General features: G+C 39.1%; 1 protein-coding gene and 1 pseudogene across 13 annotated transcripts in view; both read right to left on the reverse strand.

The window, feature by feature from the left end:
- Positions 1-20642, reverse strand: part of PLAGL1 (PLAG1 like zinc finger 1) — a 111762-nt gene that overhangs the window by 45252 nt on the left and 45868 nt on the right. For all 13 annotated transcript variants that reach the window (XM_058735531.1, XM_058735534.1, XM_058735533.1 and 10 more), the window contains one exon: positions 2450-2483. The gene's annotated coding sequence lies outside the window, so the exon portion shown is untranslated. The remainder of the gene's footprint in view (positions 1-2449; positions 2484-20642) is intronic.
- On the reverse strand, positions 5931-18477 carry LOC131514989 (serine/threonine-protein phosphatase PGAM5, mitochondrial-like; annotated as a pseudogene).

Raw genomic sequence — 20642 nt, forward strand, 5'->3', positions numbered from 1 at the left:
GGCGGTGAAGGGACAACTGCTACAGCAATATCCTTGAGTAGGTGAAAGGAAATAGAATATAAGAACATAAGTAGAAGAGTAAGCTTTAGATTGAATTTGGACAGTTCACCCAGAGAGGAAGAAGAGAATGCAGAATGTATGGTGTGGGTAGTAGGGGTATATGTGACGATGGGCACTTATGGAAGTTCTCTTTTGAGTATTTCTATTTTATCAGTGATAAAGAAAACAGAGTCATCAGGTGAAAGGGAAAACAGAAGAGGAACTGCAAGTTTATAGAGAAATAGGTTTTAAATGTCTTCCTAGGAATCAATTGTCCAAATTGCCTGAAAACATTAGGGGACCACTGAGGTTAATAATCAAAATAGTTAAAATAAGACTAGTGAGCATGGCTGATCACTTTTCTCCAGCTATGACTAGCTGTGCAGCTAAAGGCATGGAAGAGACAAAGTCTTTGGGGTTTAGATAGCAAAGTATCTAAAAAGTAAAGCAAGAAGGAGGGATAAGAGAAGGGGGTAAAGTAAAGCAAAGAGGGAAGGATAAGAGAAGAGGATAAACAGGTAATTTTAATGACAGGGTAGAGGCTATTTACACTGAATAAGCAAATATCTAGATGGAATTAAAAATTTGGGAGCAGGGACTGGTGGAGAATGGGATTCTTGAACTCAAGATCATGGAGGGAAACAGTTATTGCTTATGACTAAGTTTGCAATATCACCATGGGAGGGGAGGACAGGACCAAAGTAGTCTGGGAGACAAGATCACTGAAAGAGAGAAAGTTAAGGAACTGAGAAATCAAGGTATTGGAAGGACCCCAAAGTGGACATAAAATCACCAAGAATTAGGACACAAGAGTCTTGGAGAGGAGGACAGTGAGCCAGGAGCTAAATCCTCAAGGAATGAGAAAGAGTAATGTGGGAATTAGGTGACTACAACAAGGAAAAATACATATTTTTACTTTCAAGATTTTTAGAAATTATGTTTTATAACTATATAATTATTTACGGTTAATTGTATGTCAACAGTTTTAAGATACTTCAACAGTCTTTTTATGTTCTATTTCTTCTGTTCTAGCTCAAATGTCCTTATTCTCTTCCGCTATCATTGTGAAAAATGTACAATAGATCCTGTCATTGTTATCAATTTCCTAAATTTTAAAGCACTATTTCCTCAAAAATGTTTCATGGAGCCCCAATCCTACAGTATATATGGAGTTATATTGGGAAATATGTTTGAAAAACAACACAGACCATAGGCTCTTTTAGATAATCAGTTCTTGGAAGTAAGTCTAATTTTTACTAAGGTTTTTTTCCCCCTGAATTTACATGACTATAGGTCCCTTTCCCATATAACACCAAAGGAATGAGTATACTAAGACATATACTTTGGGGAAAACTGTATTAAGAGGTGTGTGTCTTCCTAGTGGCCTGAAAATAGGTGAAACAAAACTTGTTAGAACAAGATTCAAACTAATTTAGACACCGTCTGAGAATGCAAATCCCCAGTATGTTACCTTGTAACAATATCATCCTCCACTGCTAACATTATGAAAAACAAAATCATCTTCACACGATGTTTCTCAAAGAGGTCTTTAAAATTAGTTTAACATATTTCAGTTCTTCATCAAAATGACAACATGCATAAATCAAAACTATTGACTGCACATTATGGTTCATAACCTTATTTTGCCATACTGGCAACACAGTCTCTTTTCTAAGAAATTGGCCAAGTAAAACCCATTTAATAATGTCAAATGTTTTCTGTGACACAGAGAATAATTTCTTTTCCAGGTTAAAAATGTTTATTCAAATTTTCCTATTTCAAATGTTTGCATTTCATGGAATTAAAAAACCCCAAAAACCTACCATTATAACAGGAGCTCTCAATTTTTTTTTTCCAATACACAACAAAGAAAAAGTTATAGAACAGCAAGAGAGCTACTTCAAACGATAAAATAGGAATAAAGTTATATTCTCAGATTCCCAGTCTGGAATCTTGCCCTCATTTAATCGAATTGCCAGATTTTCACAGGTAAATGAAGCAGAATTTATTTTTCCTCACTAGTCAAACCACTTACACTTGTGGCTTTCTCCCAGGGTGCTGTGCCCCTCTTATCATCCGCCACAAAGATGTTCTGGGTGCAGGCTGTGATGTCTAATGGGAGAGATGTACATACAACCTCAACTCCACAGATGGCACTTTACTCCTTCTAATCATAACCCTGATAGGAAGTCACTCCAAAGACACAGAAGGCCCTAGCCCAAGATGTGTAATGCAAACTTCCTCAAAATAACTATCACCTAAAGGCATCAGAAAAAGTGAAACAGCCCTTAAAATAATATAAGAACCAAATGATAAAGTTTTGCTCCAGGTTCTCTAGAAAAGTACTCTTATAATCAGAAAATACAGAATGTTGAGGGTGGAGAATAAAAAAATTAAAATGTCAACTTACAAAGCCAATGATGACTTATCAACGAGGCAGAAACCTAAAAACAAAAAAATAAATAAATAAATAAAAGTCATTTATCAGTTCTATGTAACAGTTGTACATACATTTTTAATTTTATACTGTGGTAACTACAGATTCCCACGTGAATTTTAAGAGAGACTTGAGTCCCTTTACTGTTTCCCCCAATGATAACATTTCACAAAGCTAAAGTAGAATATCGCAATCACTACATATTTGTATTAATACAATCCACTGATCTTTTGAGATTTCCCCAGATTCATTATACTTATTTGTGTACGTATTTAGTTCTACAGAACTTTATTACCTTAGGCTCATGCATATATCACCATACAAGATACCAAACAGTTCCATCACCACAAGGATCCCTCATGTCCTTTTATAAGCACACCCCACCTCCTTTTTCACAACCCCCTTCTGTCCCCAACCTCTTATATATCCTTTTGCTTCTCCCTTGGGAGAGAGAAAGAATGTTCGCAAGGGCACACATGCAAGCAGGGGAGGGGAAGAGAGAGGAGGAAAGAGAATCCCAAGCAGGCTTCACATCCAGTGAAGAGCTCAAAGGGGGGCTCAATCTCATGACCAATCAGATCATGACCTGACCTGACATCAAGAGTCTGATCCTAACCAACTAAGCCACCCAGGCACCCCAAACCTCTTACACATCTACTTTTTAACATTAAAAGTAAACAACATCCATTTGTGAGTGATAAGTATTTTACTCATTGTGCATAAAAGACTACTACCCAGTTATATGTCAAATCATAAATAAAGAATTCTATTTTTCTACATGAAAGAATAAGATTTAAAGCAACAAATTTTCTGGAGAGAAAATTTTGTTTGCCTGTTGGTACCAGGACATAAACTACTCGCTTCAAAAATCAAAAGGTGAAAGGTAAGAGTGTTGTCTGAACTCAGATTCCATATTTTCAACATATACTTTAAAAGGCTTTATTCTTTTAGAGCAGTTCTAGGTTCACAGCAAAATTGAGGGGAAGATGTTTTTAGTTTCACACTCCACTTGTTCAACTGCTGCCATATAGGAAAGCAATGCACTTTCATATATTAGCCTTATAGTCTGCAACCTTGCTATTACTCATTTATTAGTCCCAGGTTTTTTTATTTTTTTTATTTTTTGGATTTTCTATATAGATGATTGTACCATGTGTGAAAAAAGATAGTTTTTTTCTTCCCAATCTGTATACCTTTTATTCCTTGTCTTATTGCATTAGCTAGGAATTCCAGTATTATACTGAAAAGGAATGATAAGAGACCATCTTGCCTGTTTTCTGATCTTAATAGGAAAGCTTTTACTTTCTCACCATTAAGTATGATGTTAGCTGCAGGCTTTTGCAGATATTCTTTATCAAGTCGAGGAAGTTCCCCACTATTCCTAATTTACTGGAAGTGTGTGTGTGTGTGTGTGTGTGTGTGTGTGTGTGTGTGTTGATCATAATGGGTATTGGATCTTGTCAAATGCTTTTTCTGCATCTACTGATAAATCATCTGCTTTTTCTTCTTTAGCTTGTTCATGTGCTGGATTACATTTAATTGATTTTCTCAAATGTTGAACCAATTTTGCATACTTGGGATAATCCCCTTTTAGTCATGGTATATGACTTTTTAAGGATTGTTGGTTTGGGGCACTTGGGTTTAATGTCCGACTCTTGATTCTGGCTCAGGTCATGATCCTAGGGTTGTGGGAGCTTTGAGCTCCACACTGGGCATGGAGTCTACTTCAGACTTCTTTCTCTCTCTCTCTCTGTCTCTCCTTCTGCCCCTTTCCCCTGCTCATGCTCTCTAAAATTTAAAAAAAAAAAAAAAAAAAAAAAGGATTGTTGGATTTAATTTGCTAAGGATTTCTGAATCTATGTTCACGAGAGATACTGATCCGTGGTTTTTGTGTAATGTCTTTGTCTGGTTTTGATATTAGAGTAATGCTGGCCTCACAGAATAAATTAGTAAATATTCCCTCTGCTTCTATCCTCTGAATGTGATTGTAGAGAACGGCATAATTTCTCCCTTAAATGTTTGGCAGAACTCACCAGTAAATCCATCTTGGCATGGTGCTGTTTTGAAATGCAATTATTTTATTTAATAGTATAGGCGTGGGCATTGAGTTCAAAGTATTCCTTTATTATTAAATGTCCAAAGGATGTGAAGTGATACCTCTTTTTTGTGATATTAAGAATTTGTATCCTCCTCCTTTTCTCAGCCTCACTAAAGGCTTATCAATTTTATAGATCTTTCAAAGAACTAGATTTTGGTTTCATTACTTTTCTCTGATATATATCTTCTTTTCAATTTCACTGATTTCTGCTTTTTAAAAATTTTTTATTTATTTGTGAGAGAGAGAGAGAGAGAGAGAGAGAGCGCACAAATGGGAGAGGGGCAGAGAGAGAGAGAGGGAGACAAAGAATCCAGAGCAGGCTGAGCTGTCAGCACAGAGCCTGATGCAGGGCTCGAACTCGTGAACCGAGAGATCATAACCTGAGCCGAAGTTGGACGCTTAACCTACTAAGCCACCCAGGCGCCCCTCTGTTTTTTAATGATTTTTTAAAGTAATTTCTATACCCAACATGGGACTCAAACCCACAACCCCAAGATCAAGAGTTGCATGCTCCACAGACCGAGCCAGCTAGGCACCCTTTTCCCTGCTCTAATTCTTACTACTGCTTTACTTTTGTTTACTTCAGATTTAGTTTGCTCTCCTTTTTTTCTGGTTTCCTAACATGGAAATTTAGATTATTGAGGTCAGGACTTTCTTCTTTTCTATATATGCATTCAGTACTATACATTTTCCTTTAAGCAACACTGTCTCTGCATCTGACATTTTGATGTCATGTTTTCATTTAGCTCAAAGTATTTTAAATTTTCTACGGATATACTTTTTTGACCTATTATTTATAAATTGTGTTGTATAAGGCAAACCATAAGAGACTCTTAAATACAAGGAAAAAACTGAGGGTTGATGGGGGGTGGGGAGAGGAGAAAGTGGGTGGTGGACACTGAGTAGGGCACTTGTTGGGATAAGCACTGGCTGTTGTATGGAAGCCAAATTGACAATTAGATACAAAAAAAAAGAAAAGAAAAGAAAAGAAAAGAAACCACTAAAAAAAATTAAATTGTGTTGTATAACCTCTGTAATTTGAAATTTCCTACTTGTCTTTATGTTATTGATTTCTAAGTTAAATTCCATGGTGGCCTGAGAACAAACAATGTATGATCTGTATTCTTTTAAATTTGTTGTGTTTTATGGTCCAGAATGTGGTCTTAGTGAATGTTCTATGTGAGCTTGAGAAGAATATATACTCTATTGTTGTGGATAAAGTGATCTAAAGATGTCAATTACATCTAGCTGACTGATGGGATATTATGTGCAACTATGTCTTTATTGATTTTCTGCCTAATGGAGCTATCTATTTATTATAGAAAGTATACAACATTTTCTTTTTTTTTTTTAGAGTATATTATAATATTTTCTAACCAGGAACCTGAGTGCTTACTATAGCATGATCTAGGCACTTTAACCATTTTATCTCATTTAATTCTCCTAACAACCCTATGAGGGATGTACCATATTATCGCTTTTGGGCCCATAGGAAAACTCAGGCACCAAAAGTTTTAGTAATTTGCCCAAGGTCACACAATTAGCAAACAGCTGATCTGGACACCGGAGTCCAGACTTTTAGCATCTAGGCTAGAGGGTCCCTCAAAGAAACCTAGGATGATGAAATCAAGGCATTTTGTGTTACCATTAATTTCTATGATGAACAATGAAAATTTTCCTAGTAAGTCTTGGCAACAGTAATTACTCCTAAGCACTAATGTCCCTTTTACTCACTGTTGCTAAACACGCTTACATTGGCAGACACAGTATAAGCACAATATTTGTATGGTTTTTCATTCTAAAACATTCCACAAAATTGAGTGAAATATTACATCTATTTTGCTTGCATGTCACCAGAGCAATAACATTTATATTCATATTCACTGTTTTTCTAAAATTGTTAAATTCTTAATGGATAGAGACTATACCTGTACAAGTAGGTTTGTAAATAGCTATACACAAACATCCAAGAAAAGCCTTTGATGATCAGCACAATCATAAGCACAAAGACAACGTCAGGTTAGCTCTACTCCACCAGAGTTTCTGGTTTCTAGAAACCTGGACTCTGACATGGAAAGGGAGTCAAGACCTTCACTGGAAGGTAGGACCCTGCATCAGAGAATACAGTGGGCACTTTCCTTTAAACTTCATTTACCAGCTAGAAATATGATGTAACTTATTAACCTAAAGTTTTTAAAATTCTAGGATGCAAAAAACTAACCATGCCATTCTTAACTCAGGTAACAAAGTACCATGGACTTGATGGCTTAAACAGTAAATATTTATTTCTCTCAGTTCTGGAGGCTGGAAGTCCTAGACCATGGTGCCGCATGGATTGGCTCTGGTGAAAATCCTCTTCATAGACTACCAACTGCTCACCGTATTCTCAGATGGTGGAAAAAAGAGCGAACTAGCCAGCTCTTTGGTCTCTTCTTATAAGGGCACTGATTTCATTCGTGAAGGCTCTGCCTTCATCGTCTAATTACCTCCCCAAAGCCCCACCTTTAAATATCACATTGGGGTTAAGATTTCAACATATGAATTTTGGGGGACATAAACATTAAATCCGTTGCAAGGACCTTATATGGAGACGAAGATAATACAGTAAAAACCTCTTGCAGAATCTCACATCTAGGGGAAAAAAATAGGGATAGACTACTAAAAACCTATGCAATTCTGTAATCAAATGGTATCTTGCTGCTAATCTGGACAGCCCAGGTAGGCACCAGTGTGACTGGAGAGGGCCTCAGGGGATACTAAAAATGCACAGAAACAATAGAGTGGAAAAGCTACTGCAGTAGAGATGGAGATGGAGGGTTCTCACAAACAAGGAGAGTGACTTCACTCACTCTGTCAACTCCAGAGTTCTAAAGCCTGGCTACAACTCCAGAACTCTTCCCTGCCCGTTATCTTCCAGTTGGTGTTTTCACTCCCGACACTTGCACATACACATATGTCTCTGCTAACACCCCCACTTCATGCTCCACTGAGGGAAGAAAAAAAAAAAGCTACTGGATAGAGCATTTCATCTTTTCAATGCTAACGCTACAAACTTCCCTTCTAGCACCACAGCAATCTCACTTCTCCATTCAAAACTTCCTTTGCATTGTCATTTTCTCCCTTTCTACTAGAGATACTGCTCCCCAAGATACAACCATGATCTGGCATTTCTCAACCTATAATAAACAAAACCTTCATTAACCTTGCACTGCCCTCCAGCTCCCACTATATTCCCAGACTATCTTTCTCAAATTTCTGAAAAAGATTTAAAAAGTAGATAATCCCCATTTCCTCACCTATTCACTTTCCAACCCATTCCCCTGGCTCTGATCTCCACCACTCTATCAAAAGATCCTTATCAAGGTCATCAAAGCAATTCTTATTATCCTCATTTTAAAAATCAGGGCACTGAAGCTCAAGAGAGATTACTAGGTTGAGATAGTAAAGACATATCTTCCCTTAGAGATAAGCAAGAGCCCAGAGCTGCCCCAAAGCTCTCTTTTCATGATATTAGACTAAGGACTTCATCTTCCAGGGACCCCACCTCCTTCTTCTGTTAGGTCATCTTCCCTGCATTAAATCTCAGACTTAGTCTCCAACATACCTCATTGTTTTAAATCATTTTTCATTGAGAAAGAATTTTGCTTGATCTATGAATATTTTCTGTAGATCACTTGGTATATATTATTTTATTTAATTGAAAATAGGTAGTTCTATTCCCTTTGTACAAATAAGAAAACATTGAAACAGAAACCTTTCTCAATATCAGATACCTGAAAAGTATCAGAGCCAGCATTTGACCTCATCACCTAGATTTTGCACCCCAGGCTGCCTGGCCTTCGTGATGGTTAGATCTCACAGCTTCCCAGTTGTTCCTATTACGTGGTAACAAGGTAAGAGCATCACTCAAAAGTGTGCCATATACCCCGACATTTCCATCAAGTCAGACACCGTGGGGTTGAGGCAAATTTGCCATGAGCAAACACGTAAGAAACTGATTTATATATCATAATTGGACTTTATAATAGAACCACAGTTGTTAACACAGGATACTCAACTCTGGTGACTATAGCATTTTCCCTCCATAGCTCTATCTAGGAAGCGAATTCAGTAAGCGTGAGGTAGGAGACAGATTTGTATGCTCACCCATATCCTATTCTTTTTCTAAGCACATAGACATTACACTTGCTCAGTACTGCCCTTAAAGTTGGACATGAGGGGTTCACAGTAAACCCTTCCCTCGAGAGTAAGAAGGCCAAGGGTCTAAGGGGACATATCCACTCAGGCCCAGACTCCCCCTCCTAGACCATGCCGTAGGTTCCTGGAACAAAGGGATTTCTTGTCCAAAGAACTCCAACCCTGCTAGCAGGGACTGTGAAAGCCTCTTTCCCAGACCTCTGTTTATGAGGATAGATTGTGCCACTGTGTATTCAGCCCTAGGCTCCAAGAAGTGGCCAATGGGTAGCTATTTGCAAGGGTGTGGACATAGGTTCAACGTGTGCCCTCCATCGGGCAGAACTGGGCCTGAAACATGAAGAGAAGGGAAAATGGGCCAGCATTCCTACGCTGCCATGTTCTCGAGGTGCAGAAACCTCAAGACTCCAAAAATTCCACATTCAAATCTAGTTTTCCAGGTCACAGAAGATAAATGTGCCCAAGAATGATATACTATATGTTTTACAGTTAATTAGCTTAACTTATAACTTTTAACTATTCAGATATATGATACAATTCCTTCTAATATTTCTGCTTTAACTTCTCTACCTCCTTATAGTTAGGCACAGCCATGTAAATAGTTCTAGACTGTGAATTAAACAGTTAGTTACTGGTACAAGACCATTTAATATTCTCTTTTCCTCCATGACAATCAAGAAGGTCAGGTGTTCCATAAAGCATACAAGATGGAGGTGCACCCATAGTCCTTAGCCTGAGTGTATAGGGCAGAGTCTCCCAGAAATCCACAATGGATTTTTAACAGGAGAAGAAATCATCTGTTCTTCACTAAAGCCACTGAGGTTTGGGGACAGCTTGTCAGCACAGTGTAAGTTTAACCCATCCTAACTAGAAATTGGTACCAGAAGTAGGATGCTTCTCTAGCAAAACCTTAAAATATATTTAGTGGTCAGGAAGCAGTGAGGAAATTAATCTTAAGGGCTGGAAAGACAAGTATTATATTTATACAATGACAAAGTATTTTACAACACCCCTAGTATAAATTATAATACTAGTATTTTATAATACTATTATAAATTATAATACTCCCAGTACCTCAAAGACATATTACCTAATAAACTTGCAGCTCTAAAAGAGAGAAGAAAACAGAACACTTGAAGTGTGAATTCATTATTTTTGGCTGCATATGGCAAGTATTCAAGGGATAAGCTGAGAAAAGGACTATCCAGTTTTCAATAATAAGTGAAAAGTAAGAGAGATTCCAGACATTTTCAATTTGCAATGTTATATGGACTAACTACTTCCCATACTAACAGAGACACTGAATGAAGGTCATAGGCTCAGGAAAACATTAAAAAAAAAAAAAAATTAAACTGCCTCAGGGAAAGGACAGATTAACATGTTCATTAAATCATTTTAGTTGGATAAGACGAGGAAAAAGATCAGATTAAGGGTATGGTTTTCCCATAGAAGTCAGTCAGTCCTCAAATAGCTTTCTTTTGGTCTAGAAAGAACTATACAGGTGAGAAATCAAATCAATGCAGCAGAGCTGAGAACCAGGTACCACAAGAAAAAAAAAAAAAAAACCAGATGTAATTACCAGCATATAGAACAAACAAACAGAAATCTTTTAGATTTTGGAGAGAATTGTGCTGCCAAAGAGAACCAGTCTATCAGCTAAAGTCTGAAAATGACCCTTTGGCTCCTTCTATATGGAAGCAGTGGGAAGAAAGGGCTGCTCAGTTCCAAGCAGAGCAAATCCTCCACTCTCCATTTCATACGGAGCCAAGGAAGAGAAAAGGAAGAACTACTCAGAGGAAAAAACCAAAGCCTCACGAAAACAATGAACAAGAAGATAAAATAAGGCCAGCAAATTTTGTTCCTCCAGGGTGTCCCAATATCCATCATGAGGGATTTCAGAATTGCTATGGACCAGTAATTCCAGTGTGCCTATGTTACCTTTTTCTAGATGGGATAGTCTACTACATTTAACTGCCCCATCCTACCCTTATATGTATCAGGTATATATACAAGTGAGGTGTGTACACAAACACACACACACACACACGCACAGAGGGAAGGCCATGTGAGGACACAGCAAGAAGGCAGCCATCTGCAAGCCAGAAGTGAGGCCTCCGCGGAAACTGAATTTGCTGGCACCTTGATCTTGGACTTCTAGTTTCCAGAACTGTGAGAAAACACCCTTGTGTTGTTTAAGCCACCCAGTATGGCGTTCTGCTATAGCAGTCCAAATTACAGATACATGTTTGGTACCGTGAAATGGAATGCTGCTGTAACAAATGCCTAAAAATGTGGAAGCAGCTTTGTAACTGAGTAGAGGGTGGATGAGTTTTGAGGTGCATTCTAGAAAAAGCCAAGACTGCCTTGAAGAAATAGGAAGTCAAAGGTGACTGGTGAGAACTCAGATGTAAATGAGAATGTGCTACTGGAAATAGAGAAAAGATGATCCTACCTATAAACTGGTAAAGAACCGGCTGAATTGTGTTCTAGGGTTCAGTGGAAGGAAGAGCTTGTAAGTCACAGATATTTAGCTAAAGAGATTTTTCTTTTAAGTTTATTTGAAAGAGAGAGCAAGTGAGTGCGAGAGGGGTAGAGAGAGGGGGAGACAACCCCAAGCACCCGCCACACTATCAGTGTAGAGCCCAAACTCACAAATCCGTGAGATCATGACTTGAGTAATTCAGGTGTCCCTTAGCTGAAGAGATATCTAATCAAAGTATAGAGTGTGGCCTGGGTTATCCTTATTGCTTTAGTAGAATGCAAGAAGAGAGATAAATTGAAGGAATCATTAAGTGAAAAAGAGAGAGAGAAAGAGAAAACTTGAAGATCTGGAAAAATTCTCAGCCTATCCATATTGCAAAAAATGAGAAAGTATGTCCAGGAGGAAACACCAAGGGTGTGGCTGGACAATAGCTCCATGAGGAGATTATCCTTGGAATTATTAGTCAGCCTAATCAACAGAAACCAGGAATAGAGATGGGATTAACCAACAGAGACACAGACAGTTTGGCCCAAACAGAATACAGTTAGGATGAAATAAAGGAAGGCTTTTGGACTTCTGAGATTGAACAGGACTAGACATTGAACTATTTGGCTGCAAACATGTTTTATTTCTCATGAAAAGGAAAGAACCCCAGGGCAGTTTAGACACCCTCACTTCTACTCCCACTACAGAGAGCAAGGCTGCTTCCTCCCTTCGTTTCAGAGGGTGGTGCTCCCATCCCTGGTGTCGGTGGGTCAGGCTGCCCCCATCCAGTGCCTCAGGGGTGGAGCCATTGCCTAGGGCTACCGGGCCAGAGGGCAGATCTCACAGCCAAAGAGGATTATTCTTAAGCCTTAAAATCAAATAGAGTTTGCCTGGCTAGATGTTAGTCTTCTTTGGGGTCCAACATTCCCGTGACCTTTCTGCTTTCTCCTTTCGGAATGCGAATATCTACCCTATTTCCGTCCCACCACTGTATTTCGGAACCACCTAACCAGTTTAGTTTCACAGGTTCACTGCTGGAGAGGGATTCTGCTTCAAGATGAATCATACCTGGAGTCTCATCCATACCTAATTTAGAGGATTTTTAAGTAGGCGCCACACTCAATGTGGGGCTCAAACTTACGACCCCAAGATCAAGAGTCACAGGCTCTACTGACTGAACCAGCCAGGTGCCCCATGATATTCAGGTAAGACTTTGGAATGTAGAATTCTGAGTTGATCCTGGGACGGGTTAAGACTCTTGGACCTGTTGAGATGGGATGAATGTATTTTGCATGCAAGAAGGACATCAATTTAAGGGGGATAGAGAGCATAACGTTATAGGTTGAACTGTGTCCCTCCAAAATTCTTATGTTGAAGCCCTCATCTTCAACATGATTGTATTTGGTGACAGGGCCTTTAAAAAGGAAGTAACTAAGATTCAATAAGAATGGGACTTGTGTCCTTATAAGAAGAGAAAGAGACATCAGAGACTACCCTCTCTACACACATGACAGAGGAGAGGCTGTGTGATGACACAGCAAGGCGGCGGCAATCTATAAGCCAGGAAAAGAAGCCTTACCAGAAAACAAAATTGCTGGCACTTTGATCTTGGACTTCTAGACTCCAGAACTGTAAGTAAAACTGTTGTTTAATCCAACCCAGTCTGTACCATTTTGTTATGGCAGACTAGTCAAGCAGACTAACACATCTACCCTTCTTGGATATTTCCAAGTATCTCTCCCAGGGAAGGACATGAAAAGGGAAGGACATTTAACACTGGGCTGGCCCAAACCTTAACCATCAGAGACCTTTTGTTTCAAGGTCTAGAAGTACTAAATAAATCCTTTGAAATGAAAAATCTATACCAACTAACTGCATTAATGGCAGCCAACAAGAAAATCAAAACAAATAAAACTGGAACCTAGACCTCTACATTTTCTTTTCCAAAATGTAAAGTATAAGGGGACATTTAGAAGACCCACAGATGTTTCACTGGTCTCCCTCCCACCATAGTCCACACTATTATCAGACCTACTAAGCCATCTCTTTCTTTAGACTTTCCTGATTTAGGCTTTTATTCCCTTCCAGCTGTTTTGATGGAACCAATACCATATAAAGAAATACTGGGTGATTTGAGATGAACTTTAACAAGACATGGACATGTGTCTCACTAGAAAGCAGCTGATTCTATTACTACTCGGTACACTTCTTGTTAAGTAGTTCTGGGAGAGTTTTCTATCACAGGGCTGTGACATGTGCATGCTTACGAGGTTCCGATGAGGGGTAGGTAATCAAATAAAATGTTTATTAAACACACCCACAAAGTGCTCCAAACAGAAGTTACGGCAAAGACTACAAATGTTTCCTGATATCCATTCCTCCCCTCTTTCTTTGTGATATAATCTCTGAATTTTAAAAGGACACAAGGGCACCCAGAATAAGGACATTTTCCAATGTTCCTTGAAGATAAGAGTTGTCATATTACTGACAAGATGTAGGCATTTTAACTGTTACATGCAAATTCTGAAAATAGCATACTCTGAGAAGGAGCATACTCTTATTTTCCCCTCCTTCTTGGCTGGAATACTGACATGACAGAGCTTGGCTAGCCATCTTTAACCATGAGGCAGACAAAAAGAACAATGGTAAAAAACAGTTTAGAAACGGACCCACACAAGTGGCTGGAAACTGGGTTTTCACCACTGCAATTCAATGAAGGAAATTCTTTTCAAAAAATGATTCTAGAGCACATGGATTTCTATAATGAAAAACAAAAAGTAATCTAGATTCTTATCTCACATCATACAAAAACTATTGAGATAAATCACAGAATGGAACACAGATCTAAATGTGAAGGATAATTAGTATCTTCATGACTGTGGAGTAGGCAAAGATTTCTTAAACAGGACACAAAACACAGTATTCAACAAAATTATAAACTGGATTTAAGAAATTCTGCTTGTCAAAAGACATCATGAAAAGAGAAAACAATAAAGTCACAGACTGAGAAGCTATGTGTAATACACATATTCAACAAAGGACTCTTATCCAGAATATAAGGAATTCCTACAAATCAATAAGATGACAAACAACCCAATAAAAATATGCAGAAGACATGAAAAAGTACTGCCTAAAAAAAGGAATCCAAATTATCTGAAACATTTGAAAGGGTGCTCAACATTATTAACAATGAGGGAATGGAAAAGAAAACGATGAGATACCACCTCACATCCACCAGAGGGCTTAAAATGAAAAGGAACAATATCAAGTCCTGCTGAAAATGTGGAACTGTTATAACTCTTCCATTTACTCACTCACCGTTGGTTGACCTGGCAGAATTTATTGAAACTAAACACATGGCTACCCCATGACTTTAAAATCCTAGTTTTAGATATATTCCCAAACAAAACACTGCAAATGTCACTAAAAGATCGTGCATGACTATTCATGGCAGCTTTTTTTTCTCAGTAAAATTTTATTCTGTAGTTAATTCCAAAGTTGACAGAGAAATGGATCAAATGTCCCAATTAGTTGCACGGATTGTGCAGAAAATGTTCATGACCACTTCATAGAAATTGTAGTTTCTCCTAAGTTAACAGAATATTTGGGATGGACACATCATGTCTAAATAGTTTAACCTGCAAGCATAAAGGATTAACAGCCAGAGGCAGACTGAGCTGTCGAGTATTTTATTGCAACAGGACCTGCACGGTACTATCACCATCCAGTCACCTCCCTCACCTGCCAAGGTGCTCGTGGGTGCAGGAAAAGGCCTAAGGCCCCAGTTGAGTCCAGATCCAACAGCATCAGAGGTACAGGACTCTGGACTGAGAAACTGGTTATCAAAGCAAGAGCCCAGATGAAGAGAATCTTTAGTTGACAAATATTGAAGTGACAAAAAGGTTTTAAGAAATGAGAAGAACGTATGACAAGAAGTTCTGAATAGAAGCACTGGCAGCCCCTCTTCCTCAGAGCCCCTCGTGCCTGATGGGCGTTGCTGACAAGCCTCAAGGGGCTTACATGGCCAACTGTGGTCATGACCAAAGGCCCCCATGAGGACTGCCCGTGGTCCCCACAGACAGCGTTGGTGAGGCCTCCTCCTGGTAGACAATGCAGAAAATCCCGAGATAGCAATCAGGATGCTCTGCTCAGAACGACTCCTTTTTCCATCCTGGGCCTGAAGTATGGACTGAAATGCCACATTTTGGATTCTTTAGGTGTTCATATTTTTCATTCTCCTCCTTGAGAAATGCAGTGTAACTGTGCTGTGCAGCCTGTGGAGAGAAGACGGGAAGGAGCTGTGCTTTTGGTGGCACCCGCTGGAGCCAGGCTGGGGGTGAAGAAGAGCAGGTCCTCAGGAGCAGGAGATCTCATCCAGAGGCATGAACCCTGTGTCCCCGAGGGTCCTGAGTAGCACTGGCATCAGGCAGGACTACCAGGTAGGCGATGCTGCCATTGCTAAAAAGAGGTGGAGCCAGCCTTCTGGAGGGAACTACCCTGCCCAGTACCATGTAGCAGACGATGTTGGCACGGCAGATGAAGATCTCCTAACTGTCCTCCTGCTGCTTGGCGTCTGCCCAGTGGTTGTAGTTCTGGAAGGCGGTCTTGATCCGGGCTCTATCTTTGTAATACACTGTGTTCCAGTGGAACACAGGCAGGTCGGGCTTGATGGGGGTCTTCCCTTAGTAGGTCTGTGCTGACCTTGCAGATGCCTGGCAGATATTTGCTTACCATATTGGTGGTTTCTTTTGCATGGGTCATGGACAAATGGACAATTTTATTAAACTTCAACCCCAAGCTTGCAAGTTAGAGCCCAGTTAGTTCAGCTTGTTCATGACCCAGGGACATTAGTGTGCGGTCTTTTCCAGGGAGGCATTCACATGGTTGTGGGAATGCCTGATGAGGAAGACGGGTCACATGGCCTTGGCTTTGTGGTGGTCCAGCCCAGATGACCATTCTCCAGATTCTAGGTTCTTCTTCCGTAGGTTGTCTCCTGTCCCAGCTGGGGTCACAAATGCCCAGCCAATGGCATGTGGCCCCCGCAACCATGCCCACACCTTGAGCAGGTATGTCTCCACGTCCCTACCCACGCAGGGCTTCCCCAACATCATGGTCGAAAACAGCATGGCTGCTGAGCCCCTTACCATGGCACCTGTTGGCATGCCACGCCCACTCGACCTGTACTGGCCCTGTGCCCATAGCAGTTTTATTTGTAGTAGCCAAAATTAGAAGATAACCCAAACATCTATTAACAGAATGAATATACTATGGTATGTTGATACAATGGAATGTTTTAGAAAAATATGAGAAAAAATATATACACATGCATTAATATGGATGAATTTCAAAAATAGGCTATTAAGAAAGAAGTCAGATAAAGGAATGCATATTATCTGGCTACCCTTACAGTCCAACAATAGACAAAACTAATCTGTAGAAATGGAAATCAGTACCTCTAGGGGAGGTACTAGGTGGGAGAAGCATGGAAATTTTCTCTTTCTGGATGGATGTAATATGGTCTTTCTTGATCTAGTGGCTATACAGGTATACATACAGAAAATTCACCAAGCTGTATATTTAAGATGGACATGCTTTCTGTGCTTTACCCCTATGTATTTAATACCTCAGTACAAAGAGAAAAAGTACTTCATAAAAGATAACCAGACTATTTTTACCTTATCAGTTGCCTAGTAAATGTTATTAGGCAAATGCAAAACTATCTACTTAAAAACAAAGACCAAGCAAATTGTGCTTAGATCTCTGTTTCACTGACCCCCAGAAAAGTCAAAATCAACCTTATCCATTAGTATCAAAAACTTGGAAGAAAAATCTGAAGAAAGTAGGAGTGTATCAGGTAGTCCACAGCAGCTACCTTAGTTACTGAAGTGAAGACTCTACGTAGCATATTGGCAATCTATGTGAAGCAATTTTAGTAGTGTTTTTCCATAAATACACCTATTTAATAATTTTAACTATTTGTAGTACCAAGGTAGTATGTCATAAAAGAAATAGCAAGAGCTTTTGACTCAGACAAACCAGTTTTGCCACTTACTAACTACACAGCATTGGGCAAGTTTCTTAATCTCTTTGATACTGAGTTTCTTCACAATTTAAAACAGAGACAATAATACTTACTTTGCAAAATTGTAGCACAATTATAGTAGGTATTTAAGAGTGGTAGCTATTTAGCAATAGCTCTTTGTATGCAAAGTATCATGGTAGGTACTGGAACTCTATCTCTAAGAACCCGACCAACTGGAAATGACATTTAGATATAAAGATTGGTGATGAAAGGTAAGAATTTAACAAGGGCTATAGATTACAAATTACAGGGTTCCTATCCAGCTAGGAGGATTGTGGAGTGAGTATCCTCTCAACAGAGCCTGGAAAATTTTTGGAAAATCCACTTAAAGCAGAGGAAATGGCATGAATAAAAAAGCATAGCCTCAAAAACAATACAGTGACTTCAGGTTCTAATTAGTTGACTAACTAATGACTAACTGTGCCACTGGACTAAATCTAAGGAGAAAGACTACAAGGCTAGGAAAGCAAGCTGGGACTAGACAGAAAAGGACCAGTCAGGCTAAGAAGTCAAGGACCTGTTTTCTCAAGTCCTGCAATGTCACAGAAGGGTTCTTTTCAGGAACCAACCCCAGTGGTCACTGTACAGGAAAGGAAGGGAAGGAAAATCTCAATACAGGGAAAAATAGCATAGAATGATAAGGGCCTAACTCAAGATGCTGACAGGAAAGGGGGGGGGGGACACCAGGAAAAATATTAGAGTTCAATTTTATCAACTTTAAAAAAACGAACATTGAGTTTCCCTGAATATTCAAGTAGGCTTGCCTTCAACTTTTAAATGACTGACTGGCTTATAAAGCAAAGAAGTATCCAAAAGCAGCAAAACATATTTCCAGGCACATAGAAAGTGCCCATACATACTGCTAGCAAATGAATCATTTAAAAAATTCCAAATATTGAAACCTCTACAATAATACAGTGTTCATGGTGAAACACGCAAAAGGGCTATAATCATTTTTTCCTTCCTGTTGAGTGACCATTCTTTTACAATACATGCCAAGTTTCGAATTTGCTCAGTTCAATATTTTAAAAGACTCATTTGCAAGAGCTATCTCTGTCTCTACCAGAAGACTCTGATATAAATCACTCTAGAAAGTTGGGAATATTGCCATTTCAGTTGCTAAGCTCTTGTGTAATTTTTTTTAAGGACTCTATCATTCATTGTCTTTTGCCATGGCAAAAAAAAAAAAAAAAAAAAAGCCACTATGACTCATGAATATTACATGAAAAAAATTTAAAAAATTTAAAAAGTTAATCCAGATCACATAAATATATGTAAGATTTACCCAACAGTACATGACAATTTAATAATTTATACAATTGTTAAAATAATTAAAATGAGAATAACCTACCACATTAAGGAACAAAGAAATGGGTGCTTCCTAGGGGCTAAGCATAATTGTTAGCCCTTTCTATGTATTAGCTCTCTTAATCCTCTCCACAACCTTCTATGGTAGACACTTGTTATCCACACCGTATAGTGAGAAAATCCAAATATAGAGAAGTAACAGTCAAAGATTACACTATATAAAAAGGGAGAGGCAGAACTAGGAATTGAACCCAGGCAGTCTAGCTCCAGAGTCAGAAAATGCCAGTTAATAAATGTAGAAAGAACGAAAGAAATGGAGGGGCCCCTGGGTGGCTCAGTTTGGTTGAGCATCTGACTCTTGATTTTGATGGAGGTCATAATCTATCATTTGTAAGATCAAGCCCTGCATTGGGCTCTGTGCTGACAGTGTGGGGCCTACTTGGGGTTTTCTCTCTCCCTCTGCCCCTCCCCTGCTTGTGTGTGTGCTTGCTCTCTCTCAAAACAAACATTTAAAAAGAAAGAAGGAAGGAAATGGAAAATCATCATTAGAATACCACAATAATAACTGCTGCAGGCAAGATCAGTTGAATGCTAAAATTAGTGGGCTACACTTTGAGAAATAGCACATTTGCACAACTTCAAAACATTTATTAATTACCATGGTAGTTTTAACATATCCACAAATCATTTGATACTTTTCCCTCTCATCCCTTTGAGTGTAGACTTCCTTAAACAAAATAAAGTATAAGAAGTGAAAAGTAGTAATGTGTTACAATGGAGAAACCCGGCAAACACTGCCTAAACTATGTGATTAACATGTTGATGTGGAGATCCCGTGCCCCCAGATATGATGCAAAAAAGAGCACAACATTCCTCTGGTATTCTTTCCCCAAAGTCCATAACCTCAGTCCAATTGTGAGACTACACTGGACAAACCCAAAATGAGGGACACTGTATAAAATACAAAAGTGGCAATGTCTGAAAGACTAAAATGTTTTCACAGATTGGAGCAGACTAGAAAGACTTGATAACTAAATGCCATGTGGTATATGGATCAGATCATGGAACAGAAAAAGGACACTGGTGGAAAAACTGGGGAAATCTGAATAAAATATGTCATTCAGTTAATAGTATTGCACCAATGTTAATTTCTTTTTTTAATTTTTTTTTTTTTAATTTTTTTTTCGACGTTTTTTATTTTATTTTTGGGACAGAGAGAGACAGAGCATGAACGGGGGAGGGGCAGAGAGAGAGGGAGACACAGAATCGGAAACAGGCTCCAGGCTCCGAGCTGTCAGCACAGAGCCCGACGCGGGGCTCGAACTCACGGACGGCGAGATCGTGACCTGGCTGAAGTCGGCCGCTTAACCGACTGCGCCACCCAGGCGCCCCCCAATGTTAATTTCTTAACTTTGGTAAATGTATCATGCTTATGTAAGATGTTAACATTAGAGGAAGCTAGGTGAAGGGTATACAGGAACACTCTATACTGTCTTTGCAAATATTCTATAAATCTAAAAGCATTTTATAAATAAAAGATTTAAAAGTTCAATACCCATTTGTGAAAACAAATGTCAGTAAATCAGGAATAAAAGGAAGTTTCCTCAATCTGGTAAAAGGCATCTATAAAAAAAAGAGTATACTAAATATCTTTTAAAATTTATTTTGAGACAGCATGTGTGTGCACATGTGCAAGAGAGAGGGGGGAGAGAGCAGGTGAGGGGTGGTGAGGGGCAAAGAGGGTGGGGGAGAGAGAGGGGAGGGGAGAGAATCCCAAGCAGACTCTGCATCTTCAGTGTTGTGGAGCCTAATGCAGGGCTCAAACTCACAAACTGCAAGACCATGACCTGAGCCAAAATCAAGAGTTGATGTTTCACCAACTGAGCCACCCAGGTACCCCTTTAGTGTCATAATCTTAATAGTGAAGAATTGAGGTATCCTCCTTTAAGATCAGGGGAAAGCAAGGGTACTTTTGTTGTTGTTGTTGTTTTTTGAGAGAGAGAGAGAGAGAGACAGA

Source organism: Neofelis nebulosa, chromosome 6, assembly GCF_028018385.1.
Source record: "Neofelis nebulosa isolate mNeoNeb1 chromosome 6, mNeoNeb1.pri, whole genome shotgun sequence".
NCBI classification, from domain to species: domain Eukaryota; kingdom Metazoa; phylum Chordata; class Mammalia; order Carnivora; family Felidae; genus Neofelis; species Neofelis nebulosa.